The sequence below is a fragment of the Canis aureus genome, chromosome 22 (assembly GCF_053574225.1).
Source record: "Canis aureus isolate CA01 chromosome 22, VMU_Caureus_v.1.0, whole genome shotgun sequence".
Classification (NCBI taxonomy): Eukaryota; Metazoa; Chordata; class Mammalia; order Carnivora; family Canidae; genus Canis; species Canis aureus.
In genome coordinates, this window is record NC_135632.1 from 19,607,798 (window position 1) to 19,631,620 (window position 23,823).

The window sequence follows — 23,823 nt, forward strand, 5'->3', positions numbered from 1 at the left end:
TCTGTTCCCTCAGATATCAACTAAAATGTTGGATTATATAGGTTATTCATTAACAAAAATTCATTAAAAGCTGATTGTTTCAGGCATGGGGTTAGGTGCAAGAGATACAGATGAAATAAACTTGTCTGATCCTTGTCTGCCTAAACTTTCTAATCATAGAAGGGAAAGGAAATCCTCCATACTAATCAAATGGTCTGTTAATATACCATCACAAACCATTGATAAATACTAATTGTCTTAGTGTACTACTTACTAATAATAACTTCTGTGAATAGGAATTGGAGTTAGACTATAAATGAGATGTACCTCCTGACACAATTTAGTCTTCTGTTTGCTTTTGACATGTGACTCTGAAGGGAAAACTGGTTTTGTCCATTTCAGTATGATTGGAAAAGGAGAGATGTCTTAGGGGATAGTCTGTGATCAGTCATTCTCTCTCCCTTAGAGAGGAAGCTTTGTTCTGATGTAAAGGAAACTTGAATTTTTAAAGGCCATTGATTTCTTCTAGTCCCCCACATACAAATGATGTTGCCAAAATCTCAACATATAAAATACAGAGAAATTCTTCCTCAAGATTTAGCTGTGTGCATTTTACTGACTACACTAAAGAAAGTGGAAAAGCACCTGTGAGTTTATTTAAATGTCACCTGTTAACTTGTGTTTGAACTCATAGTTATGATTTCATAGAAATTGCATACATTACTGAGCCATTAATAAAATGGATAAAAGTGTTTCATAACAACAACTGAATTTCTAAATGTTGATTGCAAAACTTAAAAGGTTCAATAAGTATTAAAATGGCTGGAGAATATTGAAGAAGTGTAATTAGAAAAGAAATTCTAATGAGATATTAGGAGAGAGAGCAAGTATATCACTGACTGAAATGAATCTGACAAAGATGGCCAGAAGATATTGAAGGAAGGAAATATTACAATGAAGATAGTGAGGAGTAAAACCTTAGAGAATTAAGCAGATATAAATACTAGCTATGATTAGTAGAATTAGTCAAAATATAACATAAGAAATACGTGTTTATATCTATGACTACTGCTGTAAGATACTGGATAAAGGATTTAAAAATCATAAAAAAATAAAAATCATATAAAAATACTAAAACATTTATTCTGATTTTTAAAATTTAAATTCAGTTTGCCAACATACAGTATAGCATCCAGTGCTCATCTTGTCCCATGCCCTCCTTAACGCCTGTCACCTGATACCCTATCCCTCTACCCGTCTCTGCTTCTGCAACCCTTTGTTTCCAGAGTTAGGAGTCTCTCATGGTTTCTCTTAATTTTTCCCCAGTTTCTCCACCTTCCCTATGGTCCCTTGCACTATTTCTTATATCCCACAGATGAGTGAAACCATATGATAATTGTTTTTCTCCGATTGACTTATTTCACTCAGCATAATACCCTCCAGTTCTATCCACGTCTGTGTAAATGGCAGATATTCATCCTTTCTGATGGCTGAGTAATATTCCTTTACACACACACACCACATCTTCTTTTCCATTCATCTGTTGAAGGAAATCTTGGCTCCTTCCATAACTTGGCTATTGTGGACATTGCTGCTATGCATATTGGGGTGCAGGTGTCCCATCATTTCACTACATCTGTATCTTTGGGGTAAATACCCTGTAGTGCAATTGCTGAGTCATACATTTAATCTGATTTTTAACATCATAATGAAAAATTTAAATTTAACATAAACATCTAGAATAAGCTTAGCTGAAGTAGAAAACTGTAAATAGATGTTTAAACAAGACAGAAGTTTATTTTTCTCATATATAAAATAGCATAGATACGTGATAGTTCCCACGGTAGCAGGAAGTTGTCTAATAATTGAAATTGTTAATATTTTAACAGTCAAAATGTACATAATCACAGTTTCAGTAGCTATATATTTTGATATTACTAAAAAATGAAATTTGTATATGAAAGGAAGCTGTGGGCAGCACAGTTGTAGATACTCACCCATGCAGCACACTTTGGGTTCTGTTACAAAGCCCCATGAGTATCTTTCTGTCCTATCCAGTTCTTACTCCTATGTCTTGATCCTAATGAGGAGTTTACATTAATAATGACAGTCAGCCACATTACATTTCACATGTCCCATGATTGAGTTGATAATTTAGGGGTGGAGGTGGAAGGGGAGGAGTGCTACTGGTGCCAGGCCCTGAGCTCTTGAGGTGAACTCTCCATTCTAGACCTCTTAGTTCCTACAGATAAAGGCAAACAAGAGTGGCCAGAGCCTGGTAATGCCTAACAATTGTACCTTTGTGGACACTGATTACCTGTACAACCTCAAATGTGACAGAAATGGTATTTGAAGGTCCAGTAGTACAACCAGATGTTATTTTGCCAGTGGGTGAACCTGATGGTCATCCATGATTTGGAAAAAGAAGACCTGATCCTACAACATAGCATCTTTGTTGGAATAGCATCCCTGCTAGGATGCCTGTGCCTTTTAAAGGTAGGCTGGGAAGCTAAGCTGCAGAGGCTCTTTTGTGACTGTTATTTGATAACATTCCACATACATGCTGGTGGTACACTATAGGCAGCTCATTCTGTATTAAGCAGCAGTAGAACACCTCTGGGAAAATCCTTGATGAGATGGACATTGCTAGCTCTGCCTATTTTGAATCTTTATTTATTTATATTTATTTATTTATTCAGAGAAAGAGAGAGAGGCAGAGACACAGGCAGAGGGAGAAGCAGGCTCCATGCAGGGAGCCCGACACGGGACTCGATCCCGGGTCCCCAGGTTCACACCCCAGGCTGAAGGCGGCACTAAACCACTGCGCCACTGGGGCTGCCCCAGCTCTGCCTATTTTGAGATGAGGGCTAGGGATGAATTACTCTCCCAGGATGATAGCCTTCTCAATATACACTTCTGTGGAAGTCCCTTGCTGGTAATTTTTACATGAATAAGAAATCCCCTCTCATCCCTTATGGACATTTGACAACTAGCCCCCGTGTTATCATTGTGGTGGCCCTTTTGGCCATTGTTGGTAATATTGAAATCCTGGTGCTCATTATCAATAGGAAGAAGGGGAAGATTGGAATCAAGGACTGGGGAGTTAACTATATAGTCCAACATAGGTCTATGTGGGGATGGGTAAGAGGATAGGATTCAGGACCACATCAGGGTAAAACTTGTTTCTTGGCCTAAAGCAGGTACTTCCTCTACTGCTATTTTTTGTTCTCTCTTGTCCCCTCCATCTGAACAGTTGTGGTCCCTGGGCCATCTCTCTTTCTGGCTTTATGTCCCATCCTCTTTTGAAGAATTCTTCTAATATTCCTTTTTCCTCTTGGTCCAGAGAAAATAAATCCTGGTCCAGAGAGAAGTAAAGGCAGACACAAGAAGTTTTCATTGAATGGTATCTTTGATTATGTTTAAAAGGTTAAGATGATATCCCAGGATTGTTTAAAAGTGATGGAATACCTTTTGAAGGCTTAAATGAAATTAGGTGAGAAACTGTTTTTCTTTTTTGAGTTTAGGTTACTTTTATTTGCTATATCTCATTACAGAGGAAAGATTAGCAGCTTAACCCTGGATTATCTGCTAGGTCATGTGGTCTTCTTGATAAGCAGAAAATTTGGACTTACATAATAGCCATATTACACTCTGTTATTACCACCACCAGATATATTTCTCGCTTAAAGGGGATCTTATTTTAGTGGCCTAAACACTTTTTTTTTTTGGGGGGGGGGAGCAGACTGTCTAGAAACTGTCAGTGTTTATTCTTTAGCTCACCGTTATTATAGCTGATATTAGTAATATTATATAAAAATGTACATATTTGGTCTTTGGTAATTTGGGGGAATTTCTTAATATAATGAATTTAATAAAATATGAAGAAGACATAAGGAAAAAGTTTGAATTTGTATAGATTATGCCTCCCAAAACCACAAACAGCTTGTTTTTTGGATCCTAGAGGAGGATGTATGTAAGAGGCAAAGGAAATAAATAGAACTTCACAAATAATAATTGGATGAATGAAATCATTACATCAGTCAAGTATTATCAAACCAAGGCACATACCTTAGAATCATAGCATCTTAATTTGATCTTCAGAAACCTTCAGATTTTATAGCCTAGGATTTTCATAGAAATGATTATATATTTTTATACCGTAATCATGGTTAGTCCCTTTTAGAGATTTGGCTGAATTACCTTTAAACTCCTTCATTGTTTAAGTACCATGGTCACGTCTTATCATGTGCGTATTTTAAATTGAGATTGGAACTGGTCCAGGATATTTCACAGTCAGCTTAGTGCTTTAAAACTTAGGTTATTTGAGAAGAGTAAGGAAGTTCTAAACATAAACTTCATTTCTCCTAGTTTCTTTGTGTTTGATTACGTAGTATTTGAATTATTAAGTTTTTTTTTAAGCACTCTAGTCCTCCACTTTCTTAGAATGAAAAGTAGTAATATATAGAATATACAGAATGTTTTAGGACAGAAGATATAAATTGTGTATTTCATAGGTATTTGAAAATCTTCAAATGATAGGTTAATATTTACTTAAAAGTGGTTTTGGGGTTTTTATTTTTTTAATGGTTTTTACATAATTACAGTGTCTCTCTGAAATTAACTGTGGATCTTTTAACTTGTTCTCAAAAATTTTAGCAGCTACGTAGGGTAGCTCTAAAAATTAAATTACAAATACTGGTGGCTTATCATGATAGACTTTAACTTCTCATTCTCTAACCATTCTATACCAGAATTAGTGGTACTCATCTTTTCTTCATGTGATGATTCAGGGATCACTCTCCTTCCATTTTCTGGTTCTTTTTTCCTTTAGAGCTTCAATGTAGTTTCCATTTGGATGTTAGAATAGAAGAGAGCATAGAACAGTACCTACTTCTTAGAAGCTTTTGGCCCCTCTGTTTATATTCCATTAATGGGAACTTAGTGCATACTAAAATGATCTGGGTAATACAGTTGGTGACTGGGTACCTGCTTTCCTATTTTAGTACACACTGTGGAAAGGAGAACACAAATTTGTATGCCACAGTTACTTTTAGATGATTAGAGCAGAGGTATTATTACATATATTTGTTTTTAATTTCTTTAGAAGACAGTACATTATAAAAGATGCTGTTTAGTGTTAGGATAAGAGCATTAACTGCCTATAAATTATTTAGAACTAAAGTCCTAAAGGAAGCTAGGAACTCTAATTAGGAATTTTTACAACCTCTATTGAGTCATATCCAAAGTTACCTACAATTACGCACATGTTTAGCTTTGGGAAAAATACATTGCTATATTGTTCTAGTACTTGCTGATATCAAGCTGTGGCTTTGAGTGTTTCAGATATTATTAATTTTCTTCATGATATCCCCTAATCTTCCAAAGGCATCATCCACTTATATCATCTTTTATACAGATGTTCAAGGACTGATCAAGTAAGTAAAGATATGACTGTTACTATCTGTGTATACATATATTTGATTATATATCAGTATAATAGTTTATTTTATGAAGTCATTTTTAGTTAAAATGGCCTTTATGTACATACATAGTTGTATATATTTGTCTTATTGGTTATAACTATTTAAATACATATAAAATAGGTTGTTTTTTTTACTGGCTTTATTACTAAAGAGGGAACCTAACTTATATTAATGCTTCTGGCTGAAATACGTTACCTATACTTTCAGTAATTTAAATACAGAAAACATGCTTAAATAAAGGAATTGAGGTATTAATGAGATTTCTTCCTTTTTTCACCTCAGTAAATTTGGATTGAGTGCACTTGTACAATTTCTTACTCTGTATGCTAACTTTAATCATATATAAAGTAGAACCCCTTCTCCTGCACCAAAAATATTTAAAATTTCTTTTCAACCTGCTGAAGAAAATTATATATATCTGTTAATATAGTTCCTTATTTTGATAAGCTTTTGTCCTAAGACTTTGAGATAGAAAGATGGAGGAGATCTCTTTCCTTCTGGTGAGGACCTTTGATCTAGTATAGGATTTGTTAACCTGGAGTCAGTGCTAGAATTTTTGGCAGGCATGAACATAAATGAGAAAAAATAGTAAAAGATTTGGAATTGATTTTAAAGAAATAAGAGGAAGCCAATCTAGGATATTTAAAAGAATTGTTAATGACATTTAAGATTAAATTTGTAGCAGTGTCACATTATTTAACTGTTTGATATTCCTCCTGGAGCTCTTTAACCAAATATTAGAAATATGAATTTCCTGTTCCGTATAAAGAACAGAAACATAGGTTGTGATTGGTGTGAGGGACTTCCTTTTTAGTTGTTATAGTCTTTTGAGGGTTTTGAATTAGTTGAAACAAAGACTGATCTGACATAGATAATCTTAGAAAATATCTTGTAGATATTGTGCTGTTGGCAGCATCATTAGGATAGGATATGACTGTCTCTTAACTGGGTGCAGAAAGGACTCAGCTGAATCTACTTCAGGAAGGATAAAAACCCCATATCCCCTCTTAAAATTCCAACCTTTACCCATCACTCAGAGATACTTACCTTGTTATATTCTTTGCTGGCTTCTTGTAAACTCTATCATCGTGTGATATTAAACTTGATTATGCTTAGGTTTTTTCTTTTCATGTGTTGTAAGTAGATCTGACAAATATTAAACTATATTTTTATTAAAAATATATTTTACTCTCTCTGTATATGTCTTTTTCAGACATTTTATTTATTTAGAGAGAGAGAGTATGAGTAGGAGGAGATGTAGAGGGAGAAGGTGAGAGAAAATCCCAAGCAGACTTTGCGCGGATCTCAGAGCTTGACATGGGGCTCCATATCTCGACCTGAGATCATGACCTGAGCCAGACAGAATCAAGACTTGGATGCTTAATTTACTAAGTCACCCAGCTGCCCCTATTTTATTCCATATTTTAACAAGGAAGAATATGGTTAATAGGACTGAACAAGGTTATTGTGCATGATCTGATAGGAACTCATTTACCTATTATATCCATAGCCTAACTTTATTTCTTACGAATATATTAATATTTTGTAATTTAGGTATCTTGATTTCAGATGACACATAAAAGAGAACTCAATGCTTTGAAAGAGTTTTTGCCAACTTTATGACAATTCATGCAGCAACCGCAAGATAAGCACATTTACACTATAGTTGTCAAAATACTCTGTCATCATATCCACTCATATTTCCTTTTTAAATTTTTTTTATTTAAATTTCCTTAACATATGTATTATTAGCTTCAGAGGTAGAATTCGGTGATTCATCAGTTATATATGACAGCCAGTGCTCATTACTTTAAGTGCCCTCCTTAGCCCATCACTCAGTTACCCTATCTCCCCAACCATCTCCCCTCCAGCAACCCTCATTTTGTTTCTTGTAGTTAAGAATCTCTTATGGTTTGCCTCTCTCTGTTGTCCTCTTGTTTTTCCTTCCTTTCCCCTATGTTCACTTGTTTTGTTTCTTAAATTCCATATATGAGTGAAATCATACAGTATTTGTCTTTCTCTGACTTCTTTCACTTAGCATAATACCCTCTAGCTCCACCTACCTTGTTACAAATGGCAAGATTTCATTGTTATTGATGCCAGAATAATACTCCATTGTGTGTGTGTGTGTGTGTGTGTGTGTGTGTGTGTGTGAGAGAGAGAGAGAGAGAGAGAGAAACATCTTTATCCATTTATCTGTTGGTGGACATCTGGGCTCTTTCTATATTTTAACTATTGTGGACATTACTCCTATAAACATTGGGGTGCATGTGCTCTTCATTGTTTTTATCTTTTGGATAAATATCTAGTAGTGCAGTTGCTGGGTTTTCAAGTGGCTCTATTTTTAACTTTTTGAGCAACCTCCGTACTGTTTTCCAAAATGGCTGCAGCAGTTTGCTTTCCCACCAACAGTATAAGAGGTTTTCCCTTTCTCCACACTCTCATCAACATCTGTTGTTTCCTGAGTTAATTTTAGCCATTCTGACTGGTGTGAGCTAGTATCTTTTATAGTCCTTGTTTTGAATTCTAGTTCTGACGTCTTACTTATATCTGTAATTGTTAAATCCCTGGCAGTGAGTACTGGCTCCTGTTCTTTCTTTTTTGGTGATCGCTTTTGCATTGTCATTACGTGCAGAAAGGAACAGATGAAGGAGAGGGAAAATAAAACAATAGAAACCACAAAAACAAAAAATATCTACACTAATCAGAGGATAATAGAAACAAAAAAAAAAAAAGAAATCAAACTATAAGTAGAACAGAACACAACTATTAACTATATCCTTGTTTATTTTGGTCTGTTTGTTAGAAGAAGGAAGTAGAATACAAAATAGCTAAGAAATTAAAACTTTTATATATAGAAAACATAAAATTGAAATAAACGAAAAGAAACCAAATATTAAGAAAATAAATATATAACATAAACATAAAATTAAAATTTCAAAATACTTTAAGAATTGATAGGAAAATAGTTGAAAAGTAAAAAATAAATAAGTAAATAATAGATAAATAAATTAGACTAAAGATAATAAGACAAAAACCATAGATACCGTTCGTTTTCCTCAAGAGCTGAAATTTTGTAATTCTCTGTGACCTGTAAACTTTGTATTAGCTCGATGTTCTTGCTGTTCTTCTGTTGGAGGGGCCTGTTGCATGATTTTCCAAGTGTCCCTGCCTGGAAGGAATTGTACCCCCCTTGCCAGGGAGCTGAGGTCAATGTAAGTGGCTCAGGATCTCACTGTGTCACGCTGTTCTGCTCCCTGAGGGTTTTCACATCCATTTGTGGGGGGCTAACGAAAATGGCAAAGCCTCCCATTTCTAGCAGGGGTGCTGAAATTTCACGTCCCCCACTCTTCAGTGAGCCTTCACAGAAAAGCAATCAGTCTTGTCTCCCTTCTATCCCTCTGACCTGGGTGTTCACCTAGCCTGTTACTCAGCATTTTTATCTCAGGCACAGAACCCATTTTGAGTCTCCAAACTATATCTACTCCTGCAATGCAGATCTGTGCTGTTTCTCCCAGGGGAGGAAGGGGGGATCTCCAAACACCTTTGCATTTTGCTCCACCTCTTTCTGGAGAATAAGTGCCTGTCCATGCAGTGGTTTGTGGTTTATGGTTTATGGCAGTACCAAGCAGAAAGGAGGTGCCTACACTTGCTGTTTGCAGGCAGTGTCTTTGCTTTGATGCTTGGGAACTCTGCCACCCTTGGGCACCTTGAGAATCCTGAATCCACGTGGTCCCATCTGGGATTCCACCTCACTTTGCCCCCCAAGCACTTTTCAGGAGGACTTCTAAAAGTTTGATTTTGAATTCCGTTGCTTATTACACTTTCCAGGAGTTGGCTTACGTAGACTCTCCCCCCTTATTCTGTGGTTTAATTTCCACTATTTCACCTCAGATTCACATCTCTGCACCTTGTACCTTGCAAAATGTGATTGCTTTTCTATTTGTAGAATTGCAGCAATTCATTTTTTTCTCAGATCTCTGGTTAATTTCACAGGCATTCAGAATGACTTGATAACTATTTAGCTGAATTCTAGAGACCAACTATTTAGCTGCAGTTAGGGTCTGGGTCCCCTAGTTCTTAGCTATCTTAATTCCTCCTCTGAAAATATCTATTTTGAAATGCTAACAAATTGGACAACTTAGAAGAAATGGAGACATTCCTAGAAATATAAAACATTGAAAACCGAATCTGGAAGAAATAAGATAATGTTAACAGACTGTTTGCTAGCAATAAAATTAAAATAAGTAATTAAAAAATAAATAAATTCCCACTGATGACAACAGGTCCACGACCAGATGTTTTCTCAGGCAAATTCTACCAAACACTTAAAGGAGAGGTAATGACTATTCTTAAAATCTATTCCAAAAAATTTTTGAGGAAGGAAAGCTTCCAAATTAATTGTATCGTGCTAGCATTACCCTGATTCACAAAGCAGGTAAGATATTACCCCAAAAGGGAAAACTAAATCCCAGTATCTCTGATGGACATAGATGCAAAAATCTTCAAAAAATATTAACAAGCCGAATCTGTCAATACATTAAAAAAATTCATTCACCATGGTCAAGTAGAATTTATTCCTGGAAAAAAAAAAAGAATTTATTCCTAGAATACATAGTAGCTCAGTATTTACCAAGCAAAGAGTGTGATACATTACGTTAATAAGAGAAAATGTTAAAATCATACAATCTCCAGAAAAAGCATTTGAGAAAGTACATCTAGTCATGATAAAAACCCAAGAGAGGGATCCCTGGGTGGCGCAGCGGTTTGGCGCCTGCCTTTGGCCCAGGGCGCGATCCTGGAAGACCCGGGATTGAATCCCACGTCGGGCTCCCGGTGCATGGAGCCTGCTTCTCCCTCTGCCTGTGTCTCTGCCTCTCTCTCTCTCTGTGAGACTATCATAAATAAATAAAAATTAAAAAAAAAAACCCAAGAGAAACAGATTTAGAGGGAACATATCTCAACATAATAAAGCCCATATATGAATAACTCACATGCAATATCATACTCAATGGTGAAAACTGATGCCCTTGCCTCTAAGATAAGAAACGGGACAAGAATGTCTACTCTTACCACTTTTTTTCTACATAATAATGGAAATCCTGGCCAGAGTAGTCAGTCAACAAAATGAAATTAAAGGCATCCATATTGGCAAAGAAGTAAAACTTTCAGTATTTGCAGATAACATGGTCCTATATATATATACATAATCCTAAAGACCACTCAAAACTACCAGAACTGACAAAGGAATTCAATAAATCCTAGGATTAAAACTTAGTATACAGACCTGTTGCATAAATATACACTAATAATGAAGTAGCAGAAAGAGAAATTAAGAAAACAGTCCCCATCCCATTTACAGTTGCACCAAAAAGAATGAAATACTTAGAAATAATCTTTACCAGGAGATGACCTATACTTGGGAAACTAATATTGATGAAAGAAATTGAAGGTAACAAACACATGGGAAAATAAGTCTATGCTCATGGATTGGAGGAACTAATATTTTTAAAATGTCAATATTACGCAAAACCATCTACAGATTTAATGCTGTTCCTATCAAAATGCCAACAACATTTTTCACAGAACTGGAACAAATAATCCTAAAATTTGTATAGAACCACAGTTCTACACAGAAGACCCAATATTGCTAAAGCAATATTGAAAAAGAAGAACAAAGCCAGAGATACCAATCTCAGATTTAAATGTATACTATAAAACTGACACAAAAATAGATGCAGAGATAATTGAAACAGAATAGAGTCTAGAAATGAGCCCATGCTTATATGGTCATCTATGACAAATGAGGCAAGAATGTACAATGTGGCAAAAAAAAATCTTTCCAACAGATGATTTTGGAAAAAGTGGATGGCTACGTGCAAAAGAATGAAAATGGACCACTTTTTTACATCATACACATAAACTCAAAAAGAATTAAAGACCTGAAATCATAAAATTTGCAGACAAACAGGAAGTAATTTCTTTGACCTTGGCTACAAAAATACTAGATATGTCTACTCTGTCAATGGAAACAAAAGTAAAACTAAACTATTGGGACTACACTGTAATAAAAGTGCTTGCACAGCAAAGGAAACAAAAATACAAAAGGGAATCTACTGAATAAGAGAAGATACTTGGAAATAATATGTCTTAACTAGGGGTCAATATCCAAAATACATTAAGAATTTATTAAGCTACACTGTAAAGGAGCAAAAAATCCAATTAAAAATGGGCAGAGGACCTGAATAGACATTTTTCAAAAAAAAAAAAAAAAAAACATACAGACAACCAAAAGACACATGAAAAGATGCTCAAATCACTATCAGGGCAATGGAATAAAAATCACGGTGAGATATTCTTTTTTACCTATCAAAATGTCTAAAAAAAATAAGTGATGGAAAGATTGTAGAGAAAAGGAACCCTTATGCACTGTTTGTAGGAAATAATTGGTATAGCACTATGGAAAGCAGTATGGAGATTCCTTAAATTAAAAATAGAATTCTCATATGATTCAGTAATTCCATTTCTGTGTATTTGCCCAAAGAAAATGCAAACACTACTTTGAAGAGATATGTATACCCTTATGTTTATTATAGCTTTATTTACAATAGCCAAGATATGAAAGCAATCTTAGTGTCCAGTGATAGATGAATGAATAAAGAAAATGTGCTACACACACAGACATGCACACCCATTGCTCAGCCATAAAGAAGAGTTAAATCTTGCCATTTGCAACAACATGGACAGACCTAGAGTATAATGCTATGTAAAACACAAAGAAAAACAAATATGATTTCAGTCATGTAGTATTTATGAAAAAACCAAGTGAACAAAGAATAGTGAAGAAATAGAAAAGACTTAAAAACAGAACAAACTGGTCGTTGTCAGAGGGGGTTTGGATTGTATCAGGGGTGTGAAGTACGTATAGGAGAATAAGTGTATACTTAGTTTTGATAAGCACTGAGAAATGTATAGAACGTTTGAGTCATTGTATTTTACATCTTGAAACCAATATAACACTATGTTAATTATACTTGAATTAAAAATTAAAGAAAATATTCATTTACCAAAGCCCTGGTAACAGTAAGACTTCTCATTTTATAATAGTATTTGTCATTTTGAAAGACAAAAATGGTGGCATTTTGAATGTTTCTTTGATTATAAGTTTTCTTTGATTCGAAGTAACTCAGGTTACATTTTTTTCTGAAATATTTATTGTCCAGTTACATTTCCTTTATTTTTCTTTTTTTCTTTTTTTTCATTTCCTTTAAAAGTATAAAAAAATTCATTCATTTATATAATACAGAAACAATAAAAATTTTAGGGATTGTTTTTGGTATTGCTGAAGTGATTGGAAAGTACAAATTAAACTTAATTAGCCAAGAAAATTCCCAAAATGAAAAGTAATGAGAGGCTCACTCTAATAGTAGACTATCTCGTAAAGCTACAGATAATATTAATGTAAATCATTTATTCAACAACTGGCAGATGGATCAGTTGACCAAAAAAAGACCTAAGTATATATAGTAATTGTTAAAAATTATGTTCTGTCCTTTCTCTTCATAATTAACAGTTGATTAACAATTTGGAAAAAGATCTATTGCATCATACAATATACCAAAGTCTAGATGTAGCAAAGAATTAAATAATAAAAAATAATATAATAAAATAATTAGAAAGCATTATAGATGGAATATTGTTGGATTTGAGAATTATAAAATTATAAAAGCATATTTAAATATTTTCCTTCTTTCAATACCATTAATATTTCACCCTTTTACCATTATAAAATATTTCCTGTTTAGTGCTTCTGAACTTCAATGTTAATTTGATGTTAATATTGCCATTTTAGCATTTCTTTTTATCTTTTGATCTACGTCTTTATTTTTATAAATTAAATTTTATTTTTATATAAGCAATACATGCACATGATTTTTTTTTTAAATCAAATGGTATAGTGACCAAAACAGCAGTCCCCTATTTTTTTCCCCACCCCCCGTCTTCTTAGAGTAGTTTCATTTCAGTTTTTTTTCTGTTATTTACTCTACGTAATTTTTTGACAGGATTATGGTAATAGAACAGGATGATACATTTAAAGGCTTAGTAAGATATATGTGAAATAGAGATTGGGAGATAACCCCCTAAAAACTTTAGGAGCCAGTGGTTATATTACTAAAGTATCTGGCCATTCTGTTTTCTGGGACATGTCATCAAAATAGTGAAATAAGAGAGTACCTGGGTCGCTCAGTGGTTGAGTGTCTGCCTTTGGCTCAGATCATGATCCCAGGGTCCTGGGATTAAGTCTCCATACAGGGAGCCTGCTTCTCCCTCTGCCTATGTCTCTGCCCTTCTCTTTGTCTCTCTCTCATGAATAAATGAATAAAATCTTTTTAAACAGATAGTGAAGTAAGATGATGTTTTGTGTAATGTAAAGATGGTGAAGGTGTCTGAGGATTGTTGTGGTGGACAGACATAAGTGTGGCCCCTCAGAAATTGTTCCTGGTATTCATGTTCTTGACTCCTTCCTTGTGTGAGACCTGTGGCTTACTTCTAACCATCAGTTATAGCCACCATGATGGGGGGGGGGGGCAATTCTGTGATTACATTATATTATGTGAGATGTTATTTTATTAGCACATTTGCTCTAGGGACTTTTCCTTGTTGGTTTAACAAAGTAAGTGATGTTGGGGAACCCCATGTGGCAAGGAACTGTTCATATCTTCTTGGGCTGGAGAGTTCTTTCCAGCCACTTCCAACAGAAGGTCCGGGACCTCAGTTTTACAACCAGTCACAAGGAAATAAATTCTTCCAACAATATAAGTGAGCTTGAAAGTAGATTCTTTTCACATTTGAGTCTCCAAATAAGAATATAGAACAGTAAACACATTGATTGCAGTCATGTGAGACCCTAAACAGATTTAGGTGAGGTGTGTCTAGATTCCTGACTCCAGGGATCCCTGGGTGGCTCAGCGGTTTAGCACCTGCCTTCGGCCCAGGGCATGATCCTGGAGTCCTGGGATCGAGTCCCACATTGGGCTTCCTGCATATGGAGTCTGCTTCTCCTTCTGCCTGTGCCTCTGCCTCTCTTTCTCTCTGTGTGTCTCATGAATAAATAAAAAAAAAAAAATCTTAAAAAAAATAGATTCCTGACTCACAGAAATTGTGAGAGAATAGATGGCCAAGACAGCTATATTATGGCAGAGAGCAGGAGTATTAACAGTGCAGAAGCAACAGTGGGAAGGTATCCTTCTTCTATTCTAGGCAATAATGTCTTACTTTAAGAGATGATTTTTAATTGGAGAAAAAGGCATTAGCTTGGTCAGTAGTTGCATATCAAGTGCTAGGCGTTGCAATTAAGTTGCAAGTCACCATCTGATTAAGTTTGTGATAATCCATGGTTCTCTAGGATCGATCTGTTATGTATACCAAACTGTTGAGTTTAACTGGGATGTAATAGTTTTCACCACCTCTGCTTCTTTGAAGTCTGATTAAACTCTGCACTTACTCCAGGGATATAACATTGCTTCTAGTTTATTGTTTTTGATAAGGAGAGGAAGTTCCATGAACTTTAGACATCCCTGCCATTATGCCCCTTTACCTCATGGGTCAGAAAGTCCACATGGGGTTCTTCCAGTTGTCAGGTATGTCTGTCCCAAGTGTATATTTAGAGACCAAGGAAATAACCACAGAGGGGTCCCTCAACTATTTATGTTCACTATCCGTCAGACTTGATTTATAACTCCATATATCACCTGACCACAGTTAAGTCTCTAATTTAACTGGTGGACTACAGTAGCATTTTGAATCCCTAGGAATTAAGATCAGTTCAGAGAGAGTGTCTATTTATACATGAAATGTTTAGATATTTCCTTTTCACAGTGCATCATACCTCTAATTAATGGCTACAAATTGAGGAAGGAGTAGAGGGTGTATAGTGTGTGCTTGTAATAGTTATGCAAGGTTTTTCTTCAAGAGACCTACCTTTTTTTTTTTTTTTTTAAGATTTTATTTATTTATTCATGGGAGACACACAGAGAGGCAGAGACATAGGCAGAGGGAGGAGAAGCAGGCTCCATGTAGGAACCTGATGGGGGACTCGATCCCAGGACTCCAGGATCATGCCCTGAGCTGAAGGCAGAGGCTCAACCACTGAGTTACCCAGGTGTCCCTTCTTCAAGGGACCTACCTTGTTTCCATATCATTTGATGTTCTTTGGGTCTGTAAACTAACTCAGGATTGGCAGCAAGTGAAGGCTATAACTCTCCAATGTGTTGGTTGATTTGTTAGATTTCTGGCTACCAGATCCAGAATTTTTTCTGTTGCATAAATCAAATAATGTTATGGTAGGCTTTGTCCTCTATTGTTTCTAGGAGTACTCTATTGCCAAAGATCTCTCTATAGGGCAAGACCTTCTGATTACCGGTAGATCCCTGCTGCCTTTAACAGATAATGTTCCTACCTTATCTTTCATGATTAAATATGGCCACTTGAGTCGTGTTACCTTGGATGCCATCTTGTCCATTGAAACCTCGGAGGTTTTCTTAATGGCCACATACCTTATATTGGGCTTACATAGGAGACTAACCACAGACCCTCGTAAGGATGTAGATTCTCCCTTTACCTGTGTGGTTCTCATTGCCTTCTGGTCCCTCTTATGCAAGACAGTTGAGGAGTAGGGATATGAAGTTCTTACCTGATAAATCCAGTCCCATATTCCTAAATCCCTAAATCATTAGGATTCTTTACTCCATCCATATCAATGCCAGGGAAGCTCTGTTTTCTTAACCTTTAAATGCAACTCTTAGCTCACCAACCAGATAAGAAATTACAGTAATTTCTAGCTATATGAACTGACACGTTAAATCTGGATTCTCCAGTAAGTATGCTTATATCCATTAGTTTGCCCTGAGGTAGAATTCTATTTCGTCCTCCTTAGTTAGATACTTTTAGAATCCACTCCCACATGTGGCCCTCAGGGTTCTGTCGGGTATGAAAGCTCTTCACTGTTGGGACATTTTGAGTACTTGTCTCCCTGTCAAATGTTGAGATTTGACTGTAGTTATGGATCTAGTGGTAACAGAGCAGGTTGTGGGTCCTAAAAATGAGCATTCCTTTTCAGGGTATCTGCCCATGTAAGATTATCAGAGATTTTTCAAGACAGGGAAGGCTAGCTAGTATTCTCAGACTGGAAAGCAAGCTACTTTCACTAATATTGGAGGCTCCCAATTATGAGTGGGGTTTTTGGGAGGGGGGAATATGGACAGGGTCAAAATTGTTAAGTTCCATGTAGGATAAACCAGGTATCTCTGTTCCTAGCTTCAGAATCCCATTCTTTTCCTGTTCCACTTCCTAATTTTCAAATGAAATACTTGATGAGACTGAATTAAACTGTTGTTGTAACTCAGCAACCTACACAATTGAATTTTTGCCTTGATTGTCAGCAGTATCATTCCCACACCTACAAGAAAGAAGATAATTCTTCTTGGGGAATGTTGGAAGTTATCTGGTTCTCTCATTGTGACTTAAGCTGAGAAATTGTGGACTGAGCTTGTCATTTTCTAAGTGCTCAAGTATATACAAAAGGATTTATACTATACTGCTGTCCTTACAGTTATCATTACTGCCGTAATGGCAAATAGAGTAGCCACTTAAGCTTTCAAAGAATGTGCTTGATTTAATGCTTCATCATAGTGTGCCACAGGTGATAACTTGATTGGTTTTCTGAAACTATTCCATGTAATAGATTACTAGTATCCCTTTTCTTTGATGAGGAGCTCTGCCCTGTGCTTAATCCCAAGAGCATGACCAAACCATTTCCCAAATCTAATCTTTACTGGTTTATCTTCTGGAACCACTCCTGGGACCAATTTTGAACCAATGGATTTAATCCAGAGTCAGAAACCACACAGTTATTTGATTTGGTAAAATCACATATAATTAATAAATTATGATAAAGGAATAACTATAAAGATGTAAAGATAACACTAAAGAGACTCTCTAGTTGAAAGAGATTTCTCAAGGGAAGGGAGACTTGAATGTGGGGATTCTCTTCCCCAGGCTTGGGTTTGGACCTTGTTGGAGAAAGTGAATTTGCAGCCTGTTGAATGGCAGAGAGGTTCACTGGATTGTCTTAGCCAGAGCTGGTTCACATTTGCTAGGCAGCAGGAAACAAATTCTGAGATCTAGTTCTGTTGCCAGTGGTAGACAGAGGAAGATGAGGCACTCTGCCAGATGAGAATTGGAGCATGCCAGTGTCTGTGTTAGGAGGGTTGCATCAAGAGGGTAACCACCAGTCCCAGGCTGTAGCACAAGAATGCCAAAGAACTGCACACTCTTCCTCTCCCTCTCCCTCTGCTTCTTTTCCTGCCCTCTCTCTTTCAAATAAATAAATCTTAAAAAAAAAAAAAAAAAAGAAATGCACACTCTTAGCATGAGGATGAGATAAACTACTACTGATCGACTGTGCAGCAAGAGTGAAAAACACAGGGATCCCTGGGTGGCGCAGCGGTTTGGCGCCTGCCTTTGGCCCGGGGTGCGATCCTGGAAGACCCGGGATCGAATCCCACGTCGGGCTCCTGGTGCATGGAGCCTGCTTCTCCCTCTGCCTGTGTCTCTGCCTCTCTCTCTCTCTCTCTCTCTGTGTGTGTGTGTGTGACTATCATAAATAAATAAAAATTTTAAAAAAAGTGAAAAAAACAAAAATCTAACATATCAAAACTAGGAAGAGAAGTCCCTTTTCCTCTTTGAGTGTCCTTCCAGAGCTCTGTGCTAATAAAGCTTAACTTAGTGTTTACTGTGAAGGAGGGGTACTTGTAAAGTCTAGTCCATTATTATAGAGCAGATACTGGTAGGGTACTTTTGGTGCTGAGGCACAATAAATTGGTAATTGATGTGCAGAGGTTTTCCTCAAATGTCTGGTGTTGGCAGCTATATGCTTATCTTAAGAGAGAGACATTGAATGCAGATGAGTGATTTGTATATGGAAGTAGAGTTTGTATATGTTGGGTTTAATTATTGGTCCTGATATTTATAAGATTTTCTCTTTTTCCTTGGAATTCATGAATTTTATCTAGCTGTAGTTATATATATCATTTCCCATTAATTCTGGCAGGAAGAAAGTAAGTCATGTTTATATTCAGATTTAAGTCTTTTATTGATCAGGTAGATTTTCCTCTTAGAATGATCAGCTTCATTGTGTTTTTTCCTTCTTGTTCCTTGTTAAACACTTTTATATATGTTAGATCTCCTATATACACATCTGCCAAGTATTATACCCCTTTCCTTATGAATTCATTTTTATATTTTTCTTTTATATTGAGGTTTATTTCCCCCACTGAACTTCTAGGACGTTAAATTCATTTTCCATAGTGATTATTCTTTCATAGAACCGATGAGTGGGCAGCCCCGGTGACGCAACGGTTTAGCGCCGCCTGCAGCCCGGGGTGTGATCCTGGAGACCCTGGATCAAGTCCCACGTCAGGCTCCCTGCATGGAGCCTGCTTCTCCCTCTGCCTGTGTCTCTGCCTCTCTCTCTGTGTCTCTATGAATAAATAAATAAAAATCTTAAAAAAAAAAAAAGAAAGAACCAGTGAGTATAGGAGTCAGCTCAACTTATCCTAGTGGTCCCCCTGCAGTTTCTCTGAGGCCAAGAATTTATGGTGGGTCTTCCTTGGACCACATGCCTCAGGGCTTCTACCTACCCTAAAGAAGATTAAGTAATCTCTGAAGGGTCCAGTTTTTGAAGGAAGAAATAGCAGTCTTTCCAGGGTTGGTTGGTTGTTTTTGGTCTGGTATCTACTCATCTCATGCTTAGCTCAGAAAAGTACTTAATTTTCTATTTCTTTTCTCTACCAACCCCTACAAGAATCCATAGCCTTGCTTGCATCCTGCAGGCTTTGCTGCCTTGCCTGCCCTAGCAGTTGTTTTGTCCTGAATGAAAGTGTGATGGCCAGTATATAAAAAATTCATATTCAGGTCATCATTTGCCAGAATCCCTCAGATGAGAGCTTCTGCAAGATAAATATCACATGTTATGAACTGGAGAGAAATATTATAAAAGCTTGACGTTAAGAGAAATGATATTTAAAAGTGTCATTTTAATTTTTCTGTACCATTTTATTTAGGCATCACCATTACAGTACTCAGGCTTATATACTTGCTGGTAGTCTTTCAGTTTCAAAAAGCAGATGATAAAAAACTAGTACCAAGTGAAAGTATTAAATATGCTGTGTATGCGACATTGTATTTGTCTGAAAAAGCATTGAAGTGATACTGTAATCTGTGATTCCATTCCTAACTATGGAATAAAATCTACCCTGTTACTTGAAGGTCACTTCATTTGTCTGAGATTAAAAACAAATTTCTCTGAATTTATGCAATAATGCAGTTGAGTAAAAGGGCAGTCATGGGTTCACATTGGCCAGAAACTGCAGTTAGTCAGTATAGTAGGAATAAGAGTAACAATGAAAGAAATAGCATTACATGTGTAAGATTAGTTTTTTCCCTTGAAGTATTAACTTAAAAAAAAAGTCAACAACAGGGGAAAAACCCGTCTTTGGAGAGCTCTAAAAACCAAGAACAATTTACCTTATACCTGAGGGTAAAATAACAGTTTAGTCTCATGGAGTAATAAAGAACTCTCAGTCTACCTGTGGAGTATTTACATTCACAGAAAACATGTATATGATATTGCTATAAGCTACACTGAAAAAAATAATCTAAATATTAATTATTAAATAATCATTCTCAGTTTGAAAGAGGAAAGGCCCTTGATTTAAGATTTCTAGTTAGTTGGGATTCCTGGGTGGCTCAGCAGTTTAGCGCCTGCCTTTGGCCCAGGGCGTGATCCTGGAGTCCCAGGGTCAAGTCCCACGTCAGGCTCCCTGCATGGAGCCTGCTTCTCCCTCTGCCTATGTCTCTGCCTCTCTCTCTGTCTCTGTCTATCATGAATAAATAAATAAAATATTAAAAAAAAACTGGTGTGTAGCATGTGTACTATTTAAAAAAAAAAGATTTCTAGTTAGGGTCATTAGTTTACAATGTAATGTAGCATGTTATCTTTGCCATCTGCTTGTCTTCCTCTGAAGCAAATGAATCTCCTCTTAAGTAACACTATAGAATACTGATTCTCTGTGTCCTTGTCTGCTTAACCAAGGTCTTATCAAATGGCCTGCTGAAAGAAACATATTTATCTACTACAGTTTGAATAATAAGCACTCATGTACTGTGTAGAGATCCGGATTGAATTGATTGAGCTTTCTTTTAGGTTTAGCTTATCAAATGCTTAGAAGATTTAAAACTCATTTTTAACTGTAACATTGACTGTTCTGTGCCACATATTTGTATTTTCTCTTTGAACTTTGACCTTTTATTGTTTTCACTTTAGTTTTTCCCAATTTTTAAAATGTTATTTTTCTAACTACCTCAAATTTTTATTATACTCTCCTTTATTATAATATGATAAAATCGTTATAGCAAATGCAATGATTTTTCTTTCTTTACTCTAAACTGTGATTCAAATGCTACATATGGTTTTCTTGTTGAGAACTTATGGCTAAGTTCTTAGAGATTTTCTTTGTAGGTAAGGCTTAGATGTAAATGTTTTGGAATGAATTGAGGGCAAACCTATCAGTGTCACAGTTTGAATTTTTTCACACCTTTTCCCTTTTATATTACTATAAATGTATATGTAAAATATTTTAAATGTAGAATCATATTATGCATATTCCTTTTGTTACTTAGTCATAAAAACCTTTTATCAGTGCTAAAATAGATATAGCTCATTTGTATTAATAGTTGTATTTCATTTAACTGTATATATCATAATTAAGCAAAACATTCATTTGCAGTCATTTAGATTACTTAGCCTTTTTGCTCCAGTAAACAGTACTATAATATCATGCAGGTGAGTATTTTTTCTATGAAGGAAGAAACCTATATATAAATAGTTGTAGCCAGAGGGACAGCTTTTGGCAGACATGACTGGCCACCTAAGAAAATTTATTTTTCCCTTCTCATAGTAGAGAAAGTCCAAGGAGGGTACTGGCAAATGGAGACTCCATGTTTCTACTTCCCTTGCATTGAGATGTTGCTAGTTAACAAGTTCATGCCAATGAAGTATGTTACCCAAAGTGATATGTATGATTCCCAAGCTTGGATTGTAAAAATCTACTATGCTTTTCTGTGTGTTCTTCTTCCATCAGCTGGATATTGATTTTTCAGGGTCAACCGTAGAAGCTTCTTATAGAGGATCATAGAGCTTCCGTCAACTTAGGTCCCACAATGATTGTGTGACTATAACTTGTAATTTAGATATTGAGAAGCTGTGATATTCTCTTTGACAGACTGTAGGTATGTTATCATAAGTGTTCTTTGTGGGAGTGCCTGATTGGCTTAGTTAATACAGCATGCAGATCTTGATCTTGGGGTTATAAATTTGAGCCCTACATTGGGTGTAGAGATTAAAGAAACAAGAAGTGTTTTTACTGTTAATCTTGCAATTATACTGCACTTATCTTTCCCTACTACTTAAATAAGGACCGCTCATATTGAAATGTAATATGAGTTTCTTAAGGTGAAAGTTTAAATCATTGAATTAGACCTTTCTTTTGTAAGTATTTAAAGCTATATACCTCTCTCTAAACACTGTTTTAGCTATATACTACCCATTTTGATGTGTTTTCATGATGTGTTCTTCATGATGAATTTATCACCTTAGTATAAAATGTTTTTTTATATTTGATACTCCTCTTGATTTCTACTTTTGTCTGATACAAACCTAGTCATAAACAGTTTTATTATAGTTGAAGTTTGCAAGTAACATTTTTTCATTCTTCTAGTACAGCCTATCTGTTCTCTTGTATTTAAAAGTGTGTCTCTTGTAGATATCATGTAATTGGGTCTTTTTTCCAGTCTGAATGGTCATTCAGGAGGAATGTTTAGTCCATTTATTTGGCTTTGTTTAGTTTCCTTAGTCTGAAAAGTTTTTATTTTGCTTTTATTTGAAAGAGTTTTTTCTAGATTAAAAATTCTGCATTTTTCTTTCCCCCCACTTTTATTGAGATATAGTTGACATACTACATTCTGTAAGTTTAAAGTGTGTAACTTTCATTTGATATATTTATATATTGTTGAGTTTTGCTAATATTTTCTTGAGCAATTTGCATCTGTGTTTATCAAGGATATTAGTCTGTAATTTTCTTTTCTTTTGGCATTTTGGTCTTGTTTTGGCATCAGGGTAATGCTTGCCTCATAAAGTGAATTTGGTAAAGTTCCCTCCTCTTCTGTTAGAAAGGATTTGTATGTATTCTTTGAATGTTTGAATGTAGAATTCATCAGTGAAGCTGACTAATGTCGTTTGTTAGGAGGCTTTTGGTAACTTATTTAGTCCCCTTACTGGTAAGTGGTCTATTCAGGTTTTCCATTAGGTAATGATTGAGTCTTGGGAGGTTTTATTTTCTAAGAATTTATCCATTTCTTCTAAATTGTCCAGTTTGTTTGTATATAATTATTTATAGTAGTATCTTATGATCCTTTCTATTTTTGTGATATCAGTTTTAACATATTTTATTTCTGATTTTGAGTCATCTACATGAGTCTAATTTTGTCATCCTGTTTATCTTTTCAAAGAAGCAGCTTTTAGTTTCATTGACCTTTTCTATTATCCCTTTAGTTTCTATTTCACTTACTTGTACTCTCATCTTTGTTATTTTCTTTCTTCTACCTTTGGGCTGTAATTGTTCTTTTTTTTTTTCCTAGTTTCTTTAGGTATAAAGTTGGTTAAGTTTTATATTGCTTCTTCATGTAAGCATTTATCACTGTGAGCTTCTGTCTTAGAACTGCTTTTGCTTCATCCCATAAATTTTGGTATATTAAATTTCCATTTTCCTGTGTCTCAAGGGAAGAAGAAAAGGAATAGAGAACTAAAAAGATAGCTAGAAAATAATTAACAAAATGGCATTAAGTACATACTTATCATTAATTAGTTTAAATATAAATGGACTAAATTTGTAAATCAGAAGACATGAGGTGGCTGAATGGATAACAAAAAGAAGAGCCATCTACATGAGAGACTCACCCTAGATGTAAGGACTCATATGGCCTGAAAGGGTGGCAAAAGGTATCCCATTCGAATGGAAACTGGAGGAAACCTATACTTATCCCATCCAAATTGGATTTTAAAAACAAGGATTGTAAAAAAAATAAAAATAAAAAAAAACAAGGATTGTGTTACGAGACAAGAAATCGTGTTACAGAATGATAAAGGGGCCAATCCAATAAGAAGATAACATTTGTAAATATTTATGCACCCAACATAGTAGCAGCTAAATATGTAAAGAAAATATTAAGAGACCTAAAGGAG

General features: G+C 35.5%; 1 protein-coding gene across 8 annotated transcripts in view; it reads left to right on the forward strand.

Annotated features, from left to right (window-relative positions):
* Positions 1 to 23,823, forward strand: part of STAG1 (STAG1 cohesin complex component) — a 395,351-nt gene that overhangs the window by 147,385 nt on the left and 224,143 nt on the right. The gene's annotated exons all lie outside the window — the stretch shown is intronic.